The 7,434-nt window shown below is 34.9% G+C and overlaps 1 pseudogene; it reads left to right on the top strand.

Moving 5' to 3' along the window:
* The first annotated feature begins 1,131 nt into the window (after positions 1 to 1,131).
* Positions 1,132 to 1,228, top strand: LOC141571402 (U6 spliceosomal RNA; annotated as a pseudogene).
* Positions 1,229 to 7,434: the final 6,206 nt, after the last annotated feature.

Below are 7,434 nucleotides of genomic sequence, written 5' to 3'. Positions count from 1 at the left end.
CAAAAATATTGAAAAAAAGCATTATCTCAAAACATATATAAACAAAATAATCATGTTGCTTAAAGTAGTGAAAGAGAATGGAATGGTTTGTGTGTATAAAAGGGAAAATATCAATAAATAAAAGAAAGTCCTTTCACAGTCTAGTGATGAAACTATGTTGATCTGTGGTCCAAATAACAAAATGCACCTAACCAATGCATGTTAATTTGTGTTCAGTACGTTTGTCACTGCTGGGTTAAAATTAACACAATCAGAGTAGCTAAGGGAATTCCTCAGAGCAATTTTTAAGTAATTAAGATCACCGTGGTTCATTTTGCTAGGAAGCTATAAAAGCATACTTAAGTTAAACATAGTTTAGTTTACCTATGAATTGTTTTCTAGCAATTCAGTCTTTATGTTTTAAGTCATTTTGTACAATCCAGTCTATGTATTTCAAAGTTACTTTTCTTATTCGATATGGATATGTTGCCTATGAGATCCAAAGTATCAATCATATGAGTGGCTGGCTAACGCATGTTTATTAGAAATATATAGACTGAACTGAATAGCCTTTGTTTTTTCATTACAAAGACTATTTCATTCAACAAATATATGCTTGTGCTTATATTTGTTATTATCACTATACCTGGTTTTTAATATTGAGTTGCAAAAAGAACTATTGTATTTTTGAAGCTGCTTCATAGATATTCTCAAATTCCTACTTTACCCGTAATTTCACATAATAGTTGAAGTAAAAAAATAAATAAAATAATCTTCTAAAGTCAACATGTTCTATTTCCTCTTTAATCATGGTGAATAAATAAAAAAAGACATAAACATACATCCACAACAATGACATCAACCAAAGCATCAAACCCCATTGACTGAGAAGGCATAATTCTGCTAAATCTGTGCCTTGTATCACTTTCAGATGGCTGGCTGGTGCCGCTCAGTCCTAGAAATATAAAGATGGGTAAAGATTTTCAGCAATTCAGAATGCAGTGAGAAGCAGAGGACGAGGGACAGGGACTCAACAACTACCCTCATCGTTGTTATTATTGATTATTAGTAGAATACCATCATTCCATTGATGGATTTCCTGAAGCTCTACATGGCAATGACTGAGAAAAGCCACATGTGCTTGTTTTGGCAGCACATAGCGGTGTACAAAACCTGGAATGACACAGAGAAGTTTAGCTGGACCCTGTGCAAGACTGACACGTGAATTTATAAAGTGTTCCATAGTTTTTATTGTTTATTGGGTCCGGGAATTTGGTTAAGTTAATACAAATTTCTAAAAATAGTGTTGGTGGTGGCATAACATTGCGAAGGTAATTAACGTCATGGAATTTACACTTAAAACTTATTAAAATAGCAAATTTTATGGTATATATGTATATATACATATATATATATATACACGTATATCTACATATACATATATATACATATACATATATACATACATATATATATTTCTTGCTTATACACACTTTGTTTTGCAATTTAATCTGCTTGTATGTTTGAAATTTATTTATAAATCTCTTGCAGTTTTGGTAAGACAATCCCCTCACCATTTCATTTTTTTTTACTCATTCTGCTAAAGAGCCAAAGCACCTTTTACTTCTAATTTACAAGAATGAAATTTGACATGTAACCATCTTTTAATTTTTGTCTCACAAATTATAATTCTAGAACTGTTCTCTCTAAACAACATAAACAAAAGTATGTTTATGGAACACACAGGATTCTCTTTTCTGAACTGCTTACCAGAATACCATCACCATCATCATCATCACCACCATCATCACCGTCACCATCACCATCATCACCATCATCATCATCACCATCATCATCATCATCCTCAGAGGGTCCCAGATTTAGCATGATAATCAAGAATGGCCTCTTCCTAAAAAATGCAATCACTTCGGACCGTCTTACCCAGAAAAGGTTCACTTTGTATTTGCTGAATTAGCTAACCTATTACCAATTCTATGACAATATCATAGTAGATGTAGTCATGGCAGCAACACAGCATTTGGAACAAGAAAAACTAGGTTTCTATTCATACTTTCCTGTTCTTTATTTAGAAGATTTTTCAAACTTAACTTTTTAAAATACAGTGTAGGTTTACTGATAATAACATGTGCCTGACCTAACTACCTCAGCTAGCTTGAGAAATAACTGAAATAATCATTGAAATTATTCTGTACACTACGGGAAATCATTATTATAAATATTAGTTTTGGATTTATGTAGTTATAGTAAATGAATAGAATTTGGAGAGATCAAACATTTCACTGAGAACACATGAAAAATTTGTTAAAATAAAATGGAATTCATGACAAGAAACTGTCTACAGAGAAGTATTTTTTCTCTATGCTACCAAAGTTTCATTGTCTCATGTCATTTTCATTTTCTACAGTTATCCCTCAAAGAAAAAAAGAGATTTCAATTCATCTGCTGATAACAGGGGCTGGTTGTGTCTAGTGAAATTCATTTTTGCTTTGATTTTTACATAGTTCTTTTGACTCTGTGTGAGTTGTCGTGTTCTTGTCATGTCCACTTTTTCCTGCCATCTAGGTCACTCTGATCTGTACTTTGATTCCATATCCATGTCTTGGCTGCCTCTTGCACATGACATAATGATGTGAATGAAGAGAGAAGCATTTTTTCTGCTTTAAGATAAGGGGATTTAGGTTTTTGAAGCTGCATATACAGACATAATGCACTGTAGTGTATGAAATTAATTTTCTTTAAGTAGAAACTTTAAATGAGATCCAAGAAAAATTTTGAAAAAGAACCATAAAGAACTTAAATCTGTATTTTTTCTTGGTGTTATGTTTCCATCAATACTTACAGAAAATACGGCAGTAGATCTCATACATACTATTTCTGCATTGTGAAATGGCCCCTAATTGATTACGTATATAAAAAAATTAATAGATGAATAACCTTGATCTGTGCAAGGTATGTATCAGTAATTCTTCTTAATATGGCTTTCAGGAAACCTAAGAGATTTGCATGCCTTATTACCCTTAATGAACAAGGTAAGATAGAAGTGTTACTATTCAAGCTGACACATTCTCTTATGATGTAATTTTTCTTGAGCTTGATTATCTAAGGCAATTTGTAAATACAATATATTGAGCACTTATTTTCTGCTGAGCATAAAACATTGTATTTGGATTTCTGGGAGGGTTTTAAAGATATTTCCATGACCAGGGAGATTTTATAATTTCACACATCCCCATCGACCCATAGAACTGTAAAGTATTCTAATTTGACAGTAATTGAGGTATAAAATGATATCCCAGTGTTGCTTTAATGTGCATTTTTAAATGCCAGTGATTTTGAGCATTTCTTCAGATGCTTATTGACACATTTGGTTCCCTATTTTGTATGTAAGAATGCATAAATGTTGCTTACCCACTTTCTCTTATAACTTTGAAATCTTTGTTGTAAATTTCGAGACATTACTTGCATATTCTACATAACAATACGTTTTTGTTTTCTTTTGCTGTTAGAAATCTTCAAATTTTCCCTTTATTTTTAAATATGTATAAATTCCATGAAATCACAATTCCAGGATTTTTTATTTTTAAGAAACCTGAGAAATGCTCTAAAATATATAGAGAAGTATAAGCGTGCACAGAGCCCAATCAATTTTTTCAAAAAGAAGATAACAGTAAGACCTATTATAATATACTACAGTATATGTCATGTGCTTTTAAATTTAGCATGAATAAGAACACGCAGATAAACCAATTGAAAGAATAGAGAACTAGAAACAGATTGTTTATATATGGCCATTTCATAGACAGTAAAGTGTTACCATAAATCATTGGGGAAACATGGAGAGTTTAAGTAGATTGCATCAGGAAACCTCATTCTCCATATAGAGAACAGGAAACTTAATCAAACCTGACATACAAGATTGGAACCTATATGGACTGAATATTTAATTTTGAAGGTTAAACTATAAAATTAATAAAGGAAAATTAATAAAACAACTTTATTGTGTCTTAGAGGCAAAAAAAAAATACTTCTTGGATAAAACTTTTGTAGAGCAAATGCCAAGGCAAAAAAAATGATAAATTTACTTACATTAAAATTAGACATTTCTCTTTATAAAAGACATTTTGTCATTTATGATTTTATTCAATATTGATACAGAATGCAAAATATATATATTTTAAAATGTGGTACCACTGTACATGTGCAAGAATTTAATGCAAGGATAGACCCACAATTTTAAAGATTTTTCCCTTCCAACTTGATCTCTAGATTCATTTCAATCATTCACAATTCTGTGAGGAGGGGTCAAAAAGCCTTTTCTGATAAACTTATACCAAGAATATATAAATACTCTTTTATAAAAAAGTAAAGAAAAAGGACTTGTCCCTACAATTACTAAGATTTGTAATAAAGCTAAAATCAAGAAAGTAAACATTAGGACAGTGATAGTAAAATTGACTAATTTAATAGAGTGGAGGTCCTAGAAATTACCCAACCTATATATAGAAACTTGATTAATAAGACAATTAGAGTGCCATACCTAGAATGGGGGAAATTATTATAATATCAAAAATATATACTTTTTTTTATAGTACTCATCAATTTATGGAACCACTTCATTTGGTAATTAGTAGATATAGCTAAGCAAGAATTCATAACAAATGCAACCTATAGTGCCATTCCCAGTTCTAAGCACTAAGGAAGAACATTGAAAAAAATCTCAAACACTGCGCCCCTGGGTTAACATAGTTGGTGAAATGATAATCAAACTAAATAAGTGTAACAGTTATCCAGTACTACATAATCAATTATGCCAAAAAATAAGTAACTTAAACTATTTATTCTAATCTCAAAATTTCTGTAGTTACAAATCCAGGTGCAGCAATTCAAGGGGCTTCTAGCTCAGGGTATCTCATGAGGCTGCCATCAATCTTTCATCCACAGCAGCAGTCAGAAGATCCACTAACAAGTTCCCTCACATGAATATTGGCTCTTGGCTGGAGACATCATTACTTTCCATAGGTACCTGACCTGTAGGGGTCACTCACAAAACCGCAATTTGCTTCTCCTCAAAGCAAGAGGTGGAAGCCACCATCTTTTTTTGAAATTTAATATCAGAAGTGGCATTCCATCACTTATGTCATAGTGTAGTTGTGAGAAGTGAGTCCTGCCCACATTTGAAGGAGAAAGATTACACAAGGGCATGAGTTGAGGCTCACTGCAGGCCATTTTAGAAGCTGTTACCTGCAGTAAGTAAATAAACGGTGATAATGGCTAAGAAGAGACGTAATACAGAGAAACAGGGGACACACTGAAATTTTATATAGGATGAGAAGGCTGCACTGACAATGACATTTGGGAAAAGTAAGGGTGTAGGGATGACACATGTGAATATGTGAGGCGAGACCATTCCAGACTGAGAATATGGCAAATGGGAACGTAACAGGTAACAAATAAGCAACAAGAAAATAAAAATCAGCACATACTGATAAAGTTAAAATTGGCCCTCTTATTCATTAGGCTAGGATAACAGACAAGGCCAGCTCAAAAGGAACATGAAACAACATATCTCTGAGGATATGCTAGGGCTGTAAAATGTCATAACAACCACCTTCTTTAGTGACTACTCATTTCTTAATCATCGAAAAACTTTGTCCCCTGAAAATCATACCATCAGAAATGTTGTGGGTTGCAAGTATATCACTAAGAATGAAACATGTCACTCCTTCCTGGGTATCAAGTCATTTTGATACAGAGCAGCAGCATTGATTTTCAATCCAGGTGCAAAGATGCAGATAATGGTTTTCTGGATGAGCAACATTCCACATTTTAATTAACTGTGTAGTTTCCATGGAAACAGGATCCTGGGTCCACTTTCCAATCCAGACCTCATATTGACCCCTTTCCACAAAGCCTAGCTTATGTTTAGCCTATCTAAACCCCGCTTCATTTAGATTTCACTTAAATGATACCGGTCCCAAGTCCTACAATGTCATTTCTGTTCCTTTGTGTAGACTACACAAGGTTACACAAGGGCATGAGTTGAGGCTCACTGCAGGCCATTTTAGAAGCTGCTCCCTGTAGTAAATAAATAGTGATAATGGCTAAGAAGAGACGTAATACATAGGTCTCCAGTGTGCAGTCTTTCCCATTGAGATAGAGCCATAAACCTGACTTTGTGGGACTACAGGCTTGTCCCACTGGTCTTACATTGACTGTGCTGAAAAGTAAGGAGTGTCCAGATGAAGGGGAAACAGTCGGAGAGTAAGACAGAGAAATACATCTTCTCTACCTTAAGGTAATACAGGCCTACTCAAATGAGGGATAATTTTATATTGCTGGCTTCCACAGCTAATGTCACTTAGTCTCATTGGAGATTGGACAAACTAACTGAAGAGCATGGTTGGAGACATTTTGGATGAATAACAGGACAGGAAGTAGATTTTCTGCCTTGGATACATAATGGGATTGAAATCAATTTTATGTTCTATTTGGGGAAGATTCTACACTGTTCCCTTTGGGAATCATGATAATTAATGAAAGAGCAATAATTTATGATTTGAAAGCAGCTGATGGAGCTAAGAGTGGGATAACCAGGATAGACTTCTGCGATTTTCTTCCAAAGGGCATAACTAAAGCCTGGATAACCAAAATTGATAACTAGCAAGTAAAAAAATCCAATGCTGAGTATGGATGAATACTTTCTCTGAGTAAGATTTCTTTCTGGTAGCTTGTCTTTGCTCTGGTGTTCTGATTGGTGGAGGTAACTTATTATTGCATCTGAGCATATGGACTAACCAACCTACTCCTTACTGGGACCAATCAGCAAGGGATAAGGGTGTCCATAGAGAAAATTAAAACTTTCCCTTTGGAGCTTTATTTCAAAGGTTAACTTTTTTTCAGGTAAAGTAAGCTAGAGCATGTCAGCAAGTCCCTTTTGAAGCATACTTTATCCATATCCTCTGGTGTGTGTGCCTATAAGGGCAGTCACCATGTTTCAATCTCTTCCTGAAAGCCAAGGGGACCTTAACCCCTCAGCAGGGCCTTACGTCCCTGCATGGTACTCATGACTTGAGTGGGGAACAAAGTCCTGACACACAGGTTCACATAGAATGAGTAACACAGCTTTATTTGGGATCCAATGTCCCTCCAGAGGCCAATGATCTGGTAAGCTCAGAAGGTTTTGCAACATAGAGTAGAATAAAATTTAATAACGAACTAAGTCCCATAGTCAATTGAGGTGGAGAAGGTCCCTGGTCCGGGAGAGGCAACTGGGCCCACCACGGGTCTGAGGCGCACTGGTCTTGCAAGGAAGAACTTCAGAGAGTCCCGGAGTATCGCAGCTTGCCACTCACAGAGGACTCTGTCAGATAGTGTCTGGCTCAGAGCCTCGCAGAGGGTCTTAGCCAAGTGCCCAGTCAGACTACTTGCAGCATT

Source organism: Rhinolophus sinicus, linkage group LG04 (assembly GCF_036562045.2).
Source record: "Rhinolophus sinicus isolate RSC01 linkage group LG04, ASM3656204v1, whole genome shotgun sequence".
NCBI classification, from domain to species: domain Eukaryota; kingdom Metazoa; phylum Chordata; class Mammalia; order Chiroptera; family Rhinolophidae; genus Rhinolophus; species Rhinolophus sinicus.
Note: the sequence above shows the minus strand (reverse complement) of the source record. Positions and strands in the feature narration are given on the sequence as shown.